Here is a 19,268-nt window from a genome sequence, read left to right as displayed (position 1 = left end):
TCACCAGTTTAAATATTATGGGAAATAATTTTCAAAAATATGTCTGGAAGCGGGTGGGGTGATGGCAGAATTAGATGAAAGGAGCATAACAGGTCAGACGGCAAAACACAAGCACCATGTGATTTTACTCCCGTGGACTCTAAAACAAAACAAAACAAAACAAATGAATAAACAGAATCCAGAATCAGGCCTATAAATACAGAGAACAAACTGATGGTTGCCGGAGGGGAAGGGGTTGGAGGGATGGTCAAAATGGGTGAAGGTTGAGTGGGCGGTACAGCTTTCTAAGTTGCGGACTGAGTAAGTCGTGCGGCTGAAAGGTACAGCACAGAGAGTATAGTCCATGATATTGCAATAGCGCCATATGGTGACAGATGGTGTCTACACTTGTGGTGAGCACAGCATGATGTACACAGAAGTTGAATCACTGTCGTACATCTGAAACTAACGTAACATTTTGTGTCAGCTTAGCCAAACAAAACATTTTTAAAAATATTTTCAAAATAAGAGAAAACTAAAATTATTACATTTTATATTATTTATTTTTTAATGTGCACTTATTTTTGAGACGGGGGAGAGAGAGAGAGAGCGAGCGTGCAAGCAGGGAAGGGCAGAGAGAGAGCAGGAGAGAAGACCCAAAGTGGGCTATACGCCGACAGCAGCGAGCCCGATGTGGGGCTGGAACTCGCAAACCATAAGACCATGACCTGAGCTGAAGTCGGACACTCAGCCAGCGGAGCCACCCAGGTGCCCCTAAAATTACTACATTTTAAGTGTGTCAGTCTTTTATTATGGATGCATAAAGTAGAGTGGGATTTATCCATAGTTAGATAATAATACTTTCTCTTCCATAAAATATACCAATGAATTCTAAGGAAAAATAAATCAGATGATTATATCCCTAGGTGCTGAAAAGCATTTGAAAAAATGCAGTATTGTTGATTTAAAAAAATCCATCAACTGTATGTATTTACTTATCTATTTCAGATCATTTTTTAAAATTTTTTTCTTAATTTTTTTAACGTTTATTTATTTTTGAGACAGAGACAGAGCATGAATGGGGGAGGGTCAGAGAGAGAGACACACACAGAATCTGAAACGGGCTCCAGGCTCTCAGCGGTCAGCACACAGCCTGACGCGGGGCTCGAACCCACGGACCGCGAGATCATGACCTGAGTGGAAGGCAGACGCTTAACCGACTGAGCCACCCAGGCGCCCCTCAGATCATTTTTAATGGGGAAAATATCTGTCATTCACTTTCAAGTTAAGAAAAATGCCCTCTGTCTCTGTCAAAACTACTAACAATTCAACTGGAAGTATTAACACTTAGTTGAACACAGAAGTAAAATGAAACATTATAAAAGGTAAGAAATAGAAAAAAATTGCTAGTGATAGTCATTTATGTAGAAAACCCTAGAGAGTAGGAGATTTATCTTAAAGGCAGTACAAAGAATAATTGGATGGCACACAGTGACATGCGAAATTTATGAATAGGTAGCAACCGATTTCACATTACTACCAACCTGATGGAAAAATATCACTGATGATAAGACATGTTTACAACAGCAAAACAAAGTTAGATAATGTGGGAATAGGCTAACGACATGCATGCCCTATGTAAGCAAATGTAAAATTTTAAATTGGACATAAAGGGAAAAGCAAACCAAGATTTGGTAATAAAGTTACTCAACATCATTAAGACATTGGGTGTCCCTGGTCTAATTCATAAATTCACGTGAAATCGGGAAAACTTCTCAAAGTGATTCAGTCGGTAGTCTTTTCAGCAAGTGGTGCTTGGGACGCGTAAATATCCACAGAGAAAGAAAAATTAGCTTCATGCTTTACTTCACATCAAACCCATAACTCCGTTTGTATTTTCTCAATTACTGTGCAATTGTTTTCATACGATTTAATTTTACATCTCTTGTAGACCATACATTATAATACTTGTTTATATAGCCATACTTCAAAGAAATATAAATAATAAACATAAAATTTAACCACAGATGTAACCAAACTTTAACCAGATGTCACCATAAACCTATAGGTCCCATTTCCGGTGGTTCCCATTCTTTGGGGAAGATTCCTCTTTCCATCTGGTATCATTTTTCTTCTGCCTGAATGACTTCTTCTAAACTTTTTCATAGTGCAGACCTGTCAGGAAAAAAAATCTGTCAGTTTTTTTTTATGTTTGAAAACGTTTCTGCCTTCATTTTTGAAATGTATATACGTAGAATTGTATGTTGACGTTTTTTTTCTTTCATACTTTAGAGATTTTAGTATCCTGTCTCCTCACTTACACTGTTTCCAGTGAGAAATCTGCTATTATTCTTCCGTTTGTTCTGTATAAGTAACATGCCTTTTTTCTCTGCCTGCTTTCAAGACTTTATCACTTTATTTTGAGAAATTTGGTACGTTGTGTGGTTGGTGTAGTTTTCTTCATAGTTCTTATGTTTAGAGTCCATTCAGATTTTTGGATCTGTGAGGTCACAGTTTGCATCAATTTTGAAAATGTTTTGATCGCTCTTGGTTCAAATACTTTTTGTTGCCTTTCTTTTCTCTCCCTGCTGCCTGAAAATTCTCAAAAATTCGTGAACTGGGCAACAATAGAGCCAACCTCATTTGTTTCCTGTCTGTTGGGGATTAGTGTCATTCATTGCCTGATGTCCTCTGTCTTGAAAGCTACCATTTCATATGTTTTTGTCTGGTTTTGTTGCTGTTGTTGATAGGAGGCTAAATTTGATTTCTGTTACTACACATTGGCTGGAAGTAGAGTCTCAAAGTTGTAAGACATTCCCGAGAAAATACAACTCACTTGTTTTACATGTGACCTATGTAGAAAATTAACTAATGCCTATTTTTATTTTTATTTAAAAAATTTTTTAATGTTCATTTTTTTTAAAGAGACAGAGCTTGTGTGGGGGAGGGGCAGAGTGAGAGGGAGACACAGAATCCGAAGCAGGCTCCAGGCTCTGAGCTGTCAGCACAGAGCTCATGGCGGGGCTCGAACCCATGAACTGTGAGATCATGACCTGAGCTGAAGTTGGGCTTAACCAACTGAGGCACCTAGGTGCCCCAACTAATGCATATTCTTTACGTTTCCCTTTAAAGTCAGAATATATTAATTTTTATTGATTACATTTTTCCTAGTTAGGTTAAAATATGCTTTCAAAGAAAAATTATATTGATTTAGCATGTGATATATAGTTGATGTTATAAGAAAAGAAAACTAAAATATGAATATTCCTTTTATACTAATATTTTTAAGTGTAGAAGTGATAATTTTGAAATTTGTTCTTATTTAAATAAACATATCAGGGGCTTCTGGGTGGCTCAGTCAGTTGAGCGTCCGACTTCCGCTCAGGTCATGAAATCGCAGTTGACGGGTTCAAGCCCCACGTCTGGCTCTGTGCTGACAGCTCGGAGCCTGGAGCCTGCTTCGGATTCTGTCTCCCTCTCTCTCTCTGCCCCTCCCCCACTCACACTCTGTCTCTTTCTCTCTCTCAAAAACAAAAAGTAAACATTAAAAAAATTAAATACACATATCATACGCACTTTAAATGAATGCTGGTTACAATTTCACACAGCAATGATAAATGTAGGACATGCAGCTGATACATAGACATGGACATTTTGCCAGCAAAATACATCTGTATTTTCAAAAGTAGCCCTGCACCAATGGGACACAGAGTAAATCACCATATTTGTGTGATACGCGCTATTCTAATTCCCAGCTTGTTCGTCCACATTAATTCTGTAGTCCTTTCAAGGTTTCCAATATGTAAACGGTCCCTGACATGCTGGTGAAAATGCATCCGGAGATCAGCCTATCTGTGCTTACTTGAAGATGCACCTGTCATCATCACTCCCCCGATTCCAACATGAAGTACTGTTTTCATCAATTCCTTTAGCAGACGTCCACTGACGTGGTTGGAAGAAACAATCCTTTGCTGTTACCGTGTGCCGCTCATTTTCAGGTGAAGCAAACAAAACCTACTGTCCCTATTTCTGTACAGAGAAATAACACTCGATGTCTCTAAGGAGTTGCCGATAAACAGAAAATATAGCCAGTTTACTCTTACACAAGTTTTGAAATGGTGTCATCACCAAGTATATTTGAAAACTGGCTCACTCCCTACAAGAAAAGGATTTTTGTTAGTCCAGATGATTATCACAACTGTGGTAAGCTAAGACTGAGGGCTCACACCGTGGCCGTTACTTACAGGTTTTGCATATATTAACTGATTGACGCTTCAGAAAATTCTATTATTGTTAGCTCCATGTTATGGGAGTAACAACTGAGGCACAGACTGGTTATAACACATGTCATCGATCGCGCCTAGATGTGTGAAGCCAGGATTAAAAACCAGAAACATGATACAGAGCGGAACTGTTTCTCTACTCTCACCCTTACCTTTTATGTATCCCTATCTTAGAAAATCAATAAATGAGTTTTGCTTGACAAGTCAGAATCATCAATAACATAACTCTTATCCACTCCCTGATTCTAATTACTGTATTTTTGGAACTTCAACATGTATCGTTTAATCCAGAAATCTTTCCTAAAATACCTCCAGCATCTCCAACTCATCTTCACCATCATCATGAAAGAGCTTTACTATTTTCACCTGCCGATGATTTGTCCTAATTTTTATATGCAGGTTGCAACTCTTCCAATGAGTATCTATATTTGCAATTTCTAATTCCTGCCAGTTTTTATTTCCACTTTTACGTGAACTTTCCATTAAACTTACCATGGAGTTGCTGGTGTAATACCAAAACAGTTTTTTCCAGAACCATTTGATAGTGACTTGCTGATAGGAGGCACTATCTCCTCTACATAGTTTACTGTGTATTTCATACAAAGCAGGATATTTTTATGCATAACCACAAAATCAGGAAATTTACCGTGGTGCGTCATTACCCTCTAATTTTCAGATGCCGTTCAATTTCTACCAATAGTTTTGTTTTATTTTTATTTTTTAAAAATTGTTTAAGTGTTTATTTTTGAGAGAGAGAGAGACAGACAGACAGACAGACACAGAATCCAAAGCAGTCTCCAGGCTCTGAGCTGTCAGCACAGACCCCAATGCGGGGCTCAAACCCATGAACTGTGAGATCATGACCTGAGCCAAAGCCAGATGCTTAACTAACGGAGCCACCCAGGCGCTCCAAGTAGTTTGTTTGTTTGTTTAAATGCTTATTTGAGAGAGAGAGAGAGAGGGAGAGAATCCCAAGCAGGCTCCATGCTGTAAGCACGGAGCCTGCCATGGGGCTTGAACTCATGAACTGTGAGCTCATGACCTGAGCTGAAATCAAGAGTCAGATGTTCAACTGAGTGAGCCACCCGGGCGCCCCTCTACCAGTAGTTTCAAAGTGCCCTTATAGGAAAAGTGTTTAATTCAGAATTGCAAATATTGCTCAGTGTTCCTGTCTCTAGTTTTCTCCAATCTGGATCAGTTGTTCATTCTTTCTTTAATATTGGTAACCTGGGCGCTTGTGAATGAATAGGGGAATTATCTTATAGAATGTTTTTCAGCATGTGCTTGTGTGATGTTTCTCCTGGTCAGTTGCAAATTGTATTTCTTCAAGTTGGCTACTTCCACTGTGAAAGTGATACTGTTTTTTTTTTTAATTTTTTTTAACGTTTATTTAGTTTTGAGACAGAGAGAGACAGAGCATGAACGGGGGAGGGGCAGAGAGAGAGGGAGACACAGAATCGGAAGCAGGCTCCAGGCTCTGAGCCATCAGCCCAGAGCCCAACGCGGGGCTCGAACTCACGGACCATGAGATCGTGACTTGAGCTGAAGTCGGACGCTCAACCAACTGAGCCACCCAGGCGCCCCAGTGATACTGTTTTTATCATTACATCCTATCAAGATGCACATGAATTTGATCTTTCCCCTTACTGGTTACACTATCCTTTGTCAGAGATCTCAGCTGTCAGACTTTTTACTTGTCAGTCAGTAAGTATTTTGTGGGAAACTACACTGAGACTATGTAAGTATCTTGTCTCTTACAAATGTTCAATATATTCAACTCAATACAGTCACATTAACCCAATTCTTCCTATTTAAAAAAAGGGGGGGGTTGTGATTTGTTACTATCATTATTTTTAACCTCAAATTGTCCCAGATCAGCCAATGAGAGCATGTTCAATTTGGCTTCTGTGTCCTTTTAACCTGTTCCTTTCCTTCTTTGAGTGATACTTTTCCTGTTCCAGGTTCCTCTTGTCCTTCAACTGGCCTGGAATCCTATTTCTTCAAGGTATCTGTTTGCTTTTCAGTACAAAGTAATGTTAGGAAACCAAGATCCAGGTGCTAGTTTTGCTCATTGCTATAGGGGTGTTTCTACCTGAGCCCTCTTAGCAGACAGAACTGGTGTGTGGGGGGGGAGGGGGGCGTGTGCGCACACATACCTTTCTATGCCTGTTTATTTCACTAATACCTCCCATTTCAATCTAATACCAGGGTTTATTCTAGTGTTGCTTGTTACTCCTTTTTCTGATAGAAACCTGGTTCCCATGAGCATTAAAGTATTTTTTAGGGGGTGCCTGGGTGTTCAGTTGGTTAAACATCTGACTCTTGATTTCAGTTCAGGTCATGACCTCATGGTCTGAAATTGAGCCCCGCATCAGATTCTGAGTATGGAGCCTACTTGAGATATTCTCTCTCTCTCTCTCTCTCTCTGTCTCTGTCTCTGTCTCTCTGTCTCTCTCTCTCACACACACACACAAATATAATTTTAGCAGTCTCCTTGTATGTGTCATATCTCTCATAACCATTATCTCTTCCCCTGCATACATGCCCTCCTCATGACATATGACTTTAGGCTGCCTGGACTATTTCTACTGTCACACATGTAAACGTTTTTGTCATCCACCCTGAGGCTAACACTCAATGCTTGATGCCTTTTCTCAAGAATGCCCTCCAAACACTACATGTGCTTCCATGCCCTTCTCCCTTCTCCATCTGATCGGGATCGACCACCCTGCTCTGAGCCATTGTAACCGTCTTCCCACCAGTGGAGATACCTTGTCAAGCCCCTCCTGATGACTTCAGGTTTGAATTGTTCAGGAAGGGAAGGGGAAACCTCTCTTTATTTCTTAAATCCAAATCCATAATATTTCACTCATGGGATTCCACCAAAACATGCTTTGCCAGGGGAACAACTGACTTCCACCTGCTAAATCCAACTGTCAGAGTCCAATCCTTTTCTAGTTGGATATATTAGCAGCATTCCTTTCTCTTTCATACACATTCCATAGTCAACTTCTAGGATATCACACTCTTGTGGTTCTTTTCCTGTTATTCCATTTGAGACTTATTCACTGGATCTTCCTCTCTTCCCTGACCTCTTCATGTTGAGGTGCCTAGTATTCAGACCTCGGTTCCATTCACATTTTTGTCCACTTCCTTGGTAATGTCATCAGCCTTGTCATCCATGTGCATATAACCCAGGAATTTCTATCTCCAGTTCAGATTTCTCTGGACCTCTATGCATTGACATTCAAGTACCTATTCAGTTTTTCTTTTTTTTTTTATTTTATTTTATTTTATTTTATTTTTTTTTTTTTGGAATAGAAAATGTTTTTTATTTTTATTTTTTTATATTCCATGTCGGATAGATCTTTGCAACTTCATGTGCCCCACGCTGATATTCTAACTCCAAGTGGATTTTACTTGCAGACATTTCATACTCAATTAAGGCAATTGCATGCATTCATTCGGAGGTGCTCAAAAACCTTGTACTCATAGGCACTCTTTCTAGTGCCTAACACATCACATCCAATCTAGAATATATTTCCGATTCAACCTTCTAAATGGGGCAGAATCTAAACATTTCATGTTATCTCCACTGTTAACACCCTGGTCCAAAGAGACCATCATCTCCCCTGAATTTCTGCAAAAGCCTCCTAAGTGGGCCCCCCCCCCCCCGCTTTTAGAATTGCTTCTCTATGTTGGTCTTTAACATGGCAGAGTAATCCTTTGAAGTCAAAAGCTAAACATGCTCTAGTCAAAACCTATAACAGTTCCCCATTGAATTTCAAATGAATTCCTACGTATCTACCATTGCTTACCAGATCCCACAAGATCTGGCTTCATTGCTACTATTAAGACAGATTACTTCATACACCACACTCATTTTGCTCCAGCCACCCAAGCCTCCTTGCTGTCCCTAAAAACACACCAGGCACGTGCTGACCTTGGGGACTTTGAACTTGTGTTCTTTGCAGTATGCCCTTGTTGCTCTTTCTTTCTGGAATACCGTTTCAGCAGACATTTTCACAGCTAAGCCCCTCACTTCCTATCAGTGGTCAATGTCACCTTGTCAACGAGACCTGCTTTAATCCACCTTCCGACAATTTTAATGTGTACATGAAGATTGTAACCGTTAGTGTGGTCCGCTCACCTTTCCCTGATCTCCTTTGATAGAAACATACTCATTGGCCTTCGCCTCCCTCTAGTAGCCTATAGAGTTGCTTTTATGTGAAGTGTTTGAAAATGAAACATTCACACTGAAAACCCCTATCTTGTAATTCGATAAATAACTTTCTACATCACCTTCCTACCGCCTAGACTCCAGGGCAATTTCTTCCTACTTCCATGTCTAATCTAGCAATATTGCGTAATATCTAATTTTCCAAACCTAACAACTATTTATCTTTACAATTTTGCTAAGGCTCAAACTTTTGCACAGAGCTCTCTCCTACGTTTCTTCTCCCAGATATATTACTCAGCACAAATTAATCTACGTAAATTAATCAATTGGCACAAATGAATTAAGCGGCACACATTCTGAATTTTGGTTGTTCATCCATTCTTGCCCATGAAATACTGTTTTATAGTTAGTTCAAATATCTATTGTTTCTATTAAAAATACATTAATTATTCATATAGTTACATTTCTTTTATTTACTCTAATATATGCTAGACTTTTTAGTAGGAATCAGCACCAGGAACAAATTTAGCTCAATATTCAGCTTCAATTCTTATAATAACTTGTTAAATTTGTCAGAGACCATTATAATATTGTGAAACTTTGAGGCAGTTTTATTAAAAATGGAAAAAATTGTACTTCCATAGCTACATATGTGTTATTGACATGGATATAAATAATCACCTAAATGAATATACTTAGGGGTTTGTAGTTTTGCTGTGCCTACTAGTAATTCACATTTTCACTGATAACTGAGTTTTGCCTTTTTGATAAAAAAGTAATCAAACACTGAAAAACTCACACTAACATAGTAAACTAATAATATTTGCCTGATGTGTAATAAAAAAATAGGGAAATTTTCTTTAAGACTCCTCAATCATTATAAATTTCACTCATTCATTATCACATGATTATTTAAGACCTGCTTTTTTTATTATTTTAAGTAGGCTTCAGGCCCAGCATGGAGCCCAGTGCAAGGCTTGAAATCATGACTCTGAGATCAAGACCTGAGCTGAGATCTAGAGTCAAACACTTAACTGACTGAGCCACCCAGTCAGCTCCATTTAGCATCTTCTATCCACCAGACATAGTTCCAGAGTCTGGAAATGCATTAGAAATAAATAACACTGGCATTCATGTTCCTTACAGCATATTCTAGAATATCAAGGATAAAAGTCATTATATTCGATGAACTAAAAACTTACCAACGTAGGGGCACCTGGGTGGCTCGGTCATTTAAGTGTCTGACTCGCGCTCGGGTCATGATCTCACAGTTCCCAGGTTCGAGCCCTGCATCGGGCTCTATGCTGACAGCTCAGAGCCTGGAGCCTGCATAGGGTTCTGTGTTTCCCTTTCTCTCTCTCTGCCCCTCTCCCGCTTGTGTGCACTTGCTCACTCTCTCTCTCTCTCTCTCTCAAAAATAAATGAATAAACATTAAAAAATTATATTGTAAAAATTTACCAATATAATACAGATGCACTTGAAAAGTATCAGAGCAGATCATTGGAAAGAGGTTTGAACAAATGATTAAAGATAGATCCACTCAGGACTTTGATACTCTGCCAATACAACTTGGTTTTAGTTTTTCTCCCATAAAACAATGTATGTAATTGGGCATAAAGACAGATGCACCATTAAACTCTTCTATTCATCTTCACCATTTTGTGGTCATGCTTAGTTTGGCTGAAAGAAATAGGGAATCATTTTACATTTACTTTCTTTTATCCTTACCCTGAGAGGGCCCACCTAGTTTATGAAAGTAAAACCACGCTCTTTTTCAACTTCTGTTTGCATGGGCATTTCCCATTTCCACCGTGAATCATTCCAGAATAAGATATGGGTTCCATTACCTCACAGGTTTTGCTTATAATTTATGAAGCAGGTAAGATTTTGTTTGATTTCCCTAAGCTTCACTGAACCTGTAGGCTTGAGAACAACATTTATTTTGACTGGAAAGCTGAATAAACACAATTTTACAGTTTTAACGGGGAACATTTATCAAATCCATCAAGTTAAAATAGTGGGATAATTCCACAGAATATTTATGTGTTTTCTTCTTTCTTTTAATGTTAAATGTGTCAATAATATTTCACAGTATGGATTGGGCTACAGACACTAGACTACACAGAATAAAATATGATTATGCATAGATTCTGAGATATTCCTTTTTTTTAGTCTGTACTACATATTAAGTAGCACGTTTATGTTTCTAGCCTCCACTGAATTTACTTGGCTAATTTGATTTTGGTCTGTCATCTTGAATGTTATAACTTATAGTTTGATCAAATAGATCAGAGAACTAATTTAAGAGATAAGAATGTAGGGAAAGTTCTGTCATGACTTGATTGTTCTTGAGTCAAAGTTGTAGTGTTTTCAGAGAATGTTTCTGTGACTTCAAAACTGTTCGAGAACTTCCTTGTATAAAATTCTCAAAATATGTACCATTTACATAGAGTATGCTCTGATAATATGAAAATATACTGCAAGTAGATTTCAACCAACTCTTTAAAATGTAGACAGTCCAGGGCACCTGGGTGGCGCAGTTAGTTAAGGGTCTGACTTTGGCTCAGGTCATGACCTCGTGGTTCGTGGGTTCAAGCCCCATGTCAGGCTCTGTGCTGACAGCTCAGAGCCTGGAGCCCGCTTCCAATTCTATGTCACTCTCTCTGCCCCTCCCCTGCTCATATTCTGTCTCTCAAAAATAAATAAATGTTAAAATAAAAAAAATAAATAAAACGTAGACAGTCCATGAGAGTAGGTCATAATTCTTACCCTGGAACATTAGCTTCTTTGACATGAATAAAATGCAATGACTATTTTTTTTTCTGATAAGACAGAAACACACAGTAATACATGCAACAGTTTTTAGTGTCTGCTTCTTTTTTAATTTTTGTGTTTTTCTTTTTTAACTTTTGTATCCTGCCCCAAGTGAGTTGATTTTTGGATACAGGATATGGTGAATTAGTTTGGGCACCGGATAAAATTTGTTATAGGTGGAATTATTAACGTATTCAGAAACTGATAAAAATTCATCTCAGATTTAAAACTGTACTTAATATCGATAAAAGCAAATAATAGGAGCTATAATTAAGTTTTAGTTTGGGACACTATATGGATCCAGTGGCACTGGAAAGATGAGCAAGGATCATGTAAATGTGAGCCAAGTTGAAGAAATAGGCTAGGGGCTGGTCATGGAATTAGCTGGGCTTGAGAGCTCAGAATATGGGTTAGGACATGGTCAAGAGTATGGAGACACATCAATGCATGACATTAATCATAGATCCACATTTTCATTAATCACATAGGACCTCCTCTGTGCTAAGTACTCTTCTTGGAACTGGCACCCTGAGGTGAAATGTGTGAATAAGAGTGGCTATCAAGACAATGACATTTTATGGACTAGGGAGTTTTCACCTCCTGGAAGAGGGTAATAACCATGGCACATGTCAGAATCGGACCATATCAAGCCTCATGATAAAAACAAAGTTAGACACTAGTAAATGATAGCTCACATTTTGCAAATGAAACTAAAATAGAATAAACAAATGAAAAAAATATCTTTTTTTCAGAATGTTTATTGATTTAATAAGTTTTCTTTCATTTGCTTGGGGTAAAAAGCTTAGTTCATATTTTTATTCCTCCTTCATCTCCTGGGAAGTCTGAATTAATAGCTTCTATTGACTCTCTCTCTCTCTTTAATATCACTATATTCAGTTTAGTTTTTCAATTAAATGCAACCACACAGTCTTCCTGCCTCCAATCTTGTCCATTCTGTTTGATTCTATAAATTGGAGCCAGGCTGTTTCAAACACACATAGCTGATCTGAAAAGACAAGTCGCAAACTTAGAGAAAGTTTTGGCTGAAGGCAAATTTGAAAAAAGGGTTTGCATCCAGAATGTATAAGGTCCCCTAAAAACTCACTAACAAGAGGGGCGGCACCTGGGTGGCTCAGTCAGTTAAGCTTCTGACTTGGGCTCTGGTCACGATGTCACCGCTCATAGGTTGGAGCCCTGCATCAGGCTCTGCACTGACAGCACAGAACCTGCTTGGGACCCTCTATCTCCCTCTCCCTATGTCCCTCCCCCACTCGTGCTCTCTCTCTCTTTCTCTCAAAAATAAAGTAAATAAATAAAACATTAAAAAAACAAAGTCAGTAACAGGAAATGCAAAGAACCCCATAAAGTACGCAAAAGGTGTGGAGATACTTCAGCAAAACCCTATGTGGATGGCATATAATAGCATCCACATTAATAATGGTAATATCGCAACTATACATGGAGGGGAAATGATAACAAAATATAGCTGCTCGATATCATTAGTCATTAGGAAAATGCAAATTAAAACCGCAATAAAATACCTCTACATACCTATTAGAAGACCTAGTACCTAAAATCAAAAACACACCCGAACAGCACGGATGCAGGGCAACTGAACTCTCATATACTGCTGGTGTAGATATAAACTGGCACAGCCACGTCGGGAAATATTTTGGCAGTTGCTAGTAAAAATAAATATATAACCAACCTGTGACCCAGCCATATCAATCTATTTTAATAAAGAGACATGAAAATTTGTGTCCCCATACATGTTTACAGTTATGTCTGGTCTACCACAAAAACTGGAAACAAGCTCATGGTATATCAATACACTGGAGAACGACTTGGAAGAAAAAAGAAACAGACCAGTGAGAATACACACGGCAGCATGAATGAATTTCAAATGCGTCAGGCTGAGTGAAAGCAACCCGATTAAATAGGCTACATAGTGTACGAATCCATTAACAAGACATCTTGGAAAAGGCAGAATTCTAGTGACAGCAAATGGGTCACTGGCTACTAAGACCCGGGGATGGAAGAGAGTAGGAGGGACTTCCTGGGTGATGGAATTCTTGAGGATTGTGGCTGGGGGTATGTCTGACTCTATTTGTCCAAGCTCATAAAAATGTACAGTAAAGGGTAAAATGTGGTATTATGGAAGTTAAATCTCCATAAACTTGGCTCTTAAATAATGTGGTTATTCCACTCTTTAAAATCCTAAATGATTCTACATTGCCCAAAGAATGAAATTCATATTCCACCATATAACATACGTCTTTTATTATTTCCTCTGATTAGTTTTTCTAAGCTCGCCTTCTTCATTTATTAACCAAATCCCGCATTCAGCTCAACTTAAATAGACAGTTTCCACACCAAGCATTCACACTCCACTTTTTACGTGAGCCATGGGTTTTAAATTTATATGCTACATCTCTGATGTGCAGAACTGCAATTTTCTTAGTTGTTTTTTTTTTTTTTTTTTTTTTTCCCCTATGATTGCAATCAACTCGCTCCTAAATTCTTATTTCCACTCAACGGAGGAAAATAGAATCTGGCCTCTTTAAGGAAACTCTATGCCATTCCAGTTAAAACAGTCTCTTAAGGTTAATTTCTCAATCAGTATTGCATTTAAGCTTAGTCAATTTAAAATTTAAGCTTCCTATCAGGGATAGTGTCCCCTCTTAATAGACTTTCTTTTTATTCCTCTGTCTGAGCTGCAGGGGAAATGTTTATAACCTTGTGGCATTAGAAGGGGGTATAGAGTTCTGAATTGTCACCAAGGGCCAGTGGTGGCCTCTCTAATGTATCTTGATAAATTTATTTTAATCTCTGGTTCATCTTCTATCCCATCTGCTGGTGCTGTGTCTTGCTGTGTCTGTTGACAATAGGCATATATTGCTGTTGTCCTGTCCACAGCATTAGCTATGACATCCAGTTGCATGGTCCACAAACTGTGTCCAGACTTCAGGCATCTTCTTGATAATTCAACAACATAATCGGTGTTTTCCACTGAGTCATGACTTACAGGGGAAAAAAAAACACGTTCAATATTCTGAGCATTGAATTTTACTGTTTGAGTTAATATTTAGAATAAAGAATGCATTTTAACCTTTGAATGCTTAGGTCTTGTAATCTAAAAATCTAGTTTTTAAAACTTTTTTTTAATTTCCAAGCAGAAACAAAAAAAGAAGTTTCCTTTTTATTCTAATCCTCAAAAATTTGATCTTCCCCAATAAAAGAATTGTTTCTGGATGAGAAAAAAAAAGAAAACAAATAAAAAGCAAGTAAACAATAATTTTGCCATATATTCTGTATCATGTGCCTTATAAATGTTCCACCCCTTTCCTGAGCAATCTCTACTCTTCCTTTGGGAGGTTCTTAAAGTAATAATTACAAAAATACTCTGTTCTCTGAAGATTGTGTTAGTTACTATGCCTCTGTTTTCCCTTTTATAAATATTTTCCATTGCCAGTAATTATCACATTTATTGTAAACTCTTTAATTAAAATTATATTTATGATTTATTTTTGAATTTATGAGGCATTTAGAAGTGTTTTTATTTTATAATTATTCAGTGTTCTTTTTCAAATTCATCTCTAATTTTATTGCATTTTATTCAGAGAACATAGTCTGACAATACAGATAAGTTGATGTTGTGAAATGTTGATAATTGCTTGATGACCTAATATATGTGTTAATATTTTTAGACATTTTATATATTCATTAAAAAATATAATCTTTGCATATTGGGTTTTATATATTGCTCAGAAGCAATATAAAAAATTATGTGAAAACCAATGCTGTGTTGGTCCAAACAACCAGAATATAACTTGAATCAGTCAGAACAGCGAGGGGCATGTACATTTTACCCAGTGATGTAAATTTCAGGGCAGCTGAAATTAGCCCTGTTTATGGCCAACAGATAAAGCTTGTTTATTGTGTTATTCAAGTCTTACATATCTTCAATATCTTTTTGTATATTTAGCATATAATTATAAGTGAGAGTATTAGTGTTGAAATCTCTCGGTGTGATGGTAGATTTGACAATTCCTCAAAGTATCTGCATCTATTTTTGTTTTACATATTGTGAAGCTTTCTCTTAAATTTTGTGTAATTTTGATATAATTACCTTGTTCTCATGAGATCTTTTAATGAGATTATGGGCTCTTTTATCATCATTTTGTATTCTTCTTTAACTGGAATAACATTTTAAGTGTATTTTTTTCTAAAATTTGTCTGTTTTTATCAGTTTATTTATGTATTCTAAGAGAGAGAGAGTGAGAGAGAGAGAGCATGAGCAGGGGAGGGACAGAGAGAGAGAATCCCAAACACGCTTCCCACTGATAGTGCATAGCCTGGTGCAGGGCTTGAACTCATGAACCCTTGAGATCATGAGCTGAACTGAGATCAAGGGTCAGACACTTAACCAACTGAGCCACCCGAGCACCCCTATTTGTCTGTGTTTTATATCTCTTTGCAGAATTTTTTTTTGGTGTTACTCATTTGTTGTTGATCAAAATTTTGTTGAAGTTGTTCTTAAATTATAGACATCTAACATCTTACCATCATATCTGTCCAGTTGCTCAAGTCCTGTTTTTATTGATATCATTCTTGCCCATTATTTTTGAATTGTTCTTATTTTTTACTTTTTACAATAACGTGATAGAGATAATAAGAATTAGATAGGACCTTTTAATAGACTTTCTAGCTGATACTCGTTGGCGTAGAGAACATACATATTATACGTATATTTATATATCAAAGTATATGCCTATTTTATCCATTTTAGTATATTTTTGTTTAACATAGTGCTCCCAGATGATATTTTTATAAATTGTTACTTTTTTTCTTTTATAAAATTTTATATTAAATGAAGAACATGATAGAGGGAAGTCTTGCTTTTTTTCTTTTTACTGTGTTTTAAAAAGTCTTCAGCACTTTACAAATTTTAGTTTTAGCATGACACAAATAATACACATATGGTTTAAATATAAAATGTATCAACTTAAATAAACATTTAAAGATATTTTATAGCTGCATGTTCCTCAAATGAACTTCATGCTAATAATAATCTCGATGATTGTTTCGTTTTTTTCTTATACACTTGCATTGCTAAAGCAGTTGAGACCAAAAGGAATTGTCTGAAAGGGCACAATTATTTAAAAGGCATTTGTTGGTGTGTGTGGACCTGTAAATAGAAGGCACAATAGGATCCAACTAAATCAAATAAACTTGTTTCTCAGGGTGAGTCAGCTTGGTCCCCTGAAGAAAAAAGATAAAACAAATTGAGTGTTTCAATGTCAACAGGGCTATCAACCAGGGTTACAAGCATGTATGTCTAAGACACCTCAAGGTTATAAAACAAATTCCTAAAAGTTCAGGTTTATTGCTTCACCCTGAGTCACTGTAAAACCTTCTGAATCCCATTGGGAACCTTTTATTTCAAAATCAATGTTGGAGTTGTTTGAAGAGAAGAGAACTGCCTCTGAACCAATGCTCAAGCAGTTAGGAAGGATTACAGGTGTTTGAAAGAAACTTCTAAGCTTTTCAAAATTTGAAGAATGGACATAACATCTACCTTTTACATGGCATCCACAAAAATACTATCTAGCCTACCTATACATAATTAATACACATTGTCATGAAGAATTTTTATAAACTTTACAGGAAGCATTTTTACTCGTTCAAAACAGAGATTTAAATTTTTTCAAGTAGATGCCCAATAGCGGTTTTGATCTAGGCTTCGAAAAAGAGGGAGCTAAATTTCATTTAGAATTTACAGAGTATTTACTGATATTTGTAGTAGGTGGCTGAACAGAGTTGGGGGGGGGAAGCAATGTGAAGAATCAAAATATTTATTTAAATCTGCTTACATACACTGGTGTGTGATTTAATGTGAACACATAGACATAATACATGATGTTTGTTCTTCAGAGATGATCCTCCAGTAAAGATGTTGAGAGTTACTTCTTCTTTTGAATTTCTTCTTGAGGGCTAAGTAAGGAGGTTATCCATTTACAAATATTCCACAAAAGTGATGGAGTAATGAGCTAAAACCTTTCCCCTAGACTTTGGAGGCCAATTTGCTCACCTGTCTCCTCTTGTCTAACAATGACATGTTGCTGTGTGTTTTGCTGTCACACTGCAGATTCAGAACCATTCTACTTTTTTGAGTTGACACTGAATGCTGACATAGGACTTCCTTGAGCCCATGCTGGAGGAATATTTTCTCTCTATTTTTTTTCCTCCTTTGTACAACCGATTTGAATTATTCCATGAAATATTAAATGTTTTAAAATATGCCTAACATGTTAGAAAGATTAACAATAATATAAACACTCTTGGACACAATACACAGGGATTTAAAAAAATTGGGGGGCAGGGAGGGTGGGATTCATGCAACAGGAATTTACTTTCTCACAGTTCTGGAGGCCAGAAGTCTTGAGATCAAGGTGTTAGCAAGATTGGCTTCTGAGGACTGTGAGGGAGAATCTGTTCCAGACCTCTCCTTGGATCTAGCTGGCCATTTTCTCCCTGTGTGTGTTCACATTGTCTTCCATGTTCCATGTATATTTCTGGGTCCCACTTTCCTCCTTCCATTGTGGTCCTTCTCAGTCTATGTCATCCAGGGGGGTGTTTCAGTTCCACACCTGTGTTCTAGGATTTTCATTCTGGTGTTTTGTCTGTGGATAGTTGGTAGTTGATCTTCTGGAGGAGGACTGAAGTCAGAAACAATGTGTGTCACCATCTTGATCGTGTAACTCAACACAGTTTTAAAAACAGAACATAGGGGCACCTGGGTGGCTCGCTTAAGTGACAGACTCTTGATTTCGGCTCAGGTCATGATCTTGTGGTTTGTGAGCTCGAGCCCTGCATTGAGCTCTGTGCGGACAATATGGAGCTTGCATGGGATTCTCTCTCTCTCTCTCTCTCTCTCTCTCTCTCTCTCTCTCTCTCTCTCTCTCTGTCTCCCTCTGCCCCTTCCCCACTTGTGTGTGCACTCTCTCTCTTTCTCTCAAAATAAACTGTTTAAAATTTTTTTTTTAAAATAGAACAAAGCACATGTTCTTTCCCTGTGATTTTCCTTGCTTTTCTTTATGGTATAAACACATACATATGAAAGACTAAAGAATACGATGTTCAGATTTCCCTTAATTTTGAACTTTATATAAATGTAATATGAAATAGCTTTATTTGTTCTTTTCCTTTAAAATTAAACAAATCACAAGATCAAAAAAAAAATCATGAGATCCATTAGGTTGACATCTAATTATGTAGTTGAATCCCTTATTACTGCTGTTTTTTTCCCCCAGGTTGACTGAGGTATAATTGGTAAATAAAAAATTGTATATATTTTAAGGTATACAACTTAACGGTTTAATGTATGTATACTTTGTGCTGTAATCACCACAATCAAGCTAATTAACATGCCCACCACCTCTCATCATTACCCCTTCCTTCTTTCTAGTCTATCTTTTGTGGTGAAATCACTTGAGATTTACCCTTGTGGCAAACTGGTATTTAGAATTCCATTACTTGGACATACTACAATTTATTTTTCTTTTGATGGACCTTAGTTTGCTTTCAGTGTATTTTTTTATTATGAATATTCTTATATGTGTTTCTTCTGGCCCACATGCCAATGAATCTTTAGAGTGGAATTGCTAGGCTATGAGATATGTGAAAAGCCAAATTGTTTTTGAAAGTAATTGAATACATGTAAACGTGAATTGTTGTTACCTTTTTGATTTTCTTACTTTTTTCCCAATCTGATGCTTTTAATTTTCATTTTCTGATTAAAGTTAAGTTAATCGTCAAATAATTATTGGCAACTTGTGTGTCCTAATCTCTGTTACTCCCAATTTGTTGAAATTTTAGAATTGATTTATAGAAGTCCCTTATTTATTCTGATTATTTTTCCTTTGGTAGTTATATATGTTGTGACTATTTTCTCTTCATGTTTGGTTGTCATTTTCATTTTAACAGAAATTAGTACATTTTGCTTTGTTTT

The 19,268-nt window shown here is 37.1% G+C and overlaps 1 pseudogene; it reads right to left on the bottom strand.

Annotated features, from left to right (window-relative positions):
- The window catches only part of LOC102973050, a 40,959-nt pseudogene extending 36,038 nt beyond the window's left edge, over window positions 1-4,921 (bottom strand).
- Between the last annotated feature and the right edge of the window lie 14,347 nt (window positions 4,922-19,268).

The sequence above is a fragment of the Panthera tigris genome, chromosome A2, assembly GCF_018350195.1.
Source record: "Panthera tigris isolate Pti1 chromosome A2, P.tigris_Pti1_mat1.1, whole genome shotgun sequence".
Taxonomy (NCBI): Eukaryota; Metazoa; Chordata; class Mammalia; order Carnivora; family Felidae; genus Panthera; species Panthera tigris.
The sequence above is the reverse complement of the archived record's forward strand: the minus strand, read 5'-3'. Positions and strand labels throughout refer to the sequence as shown.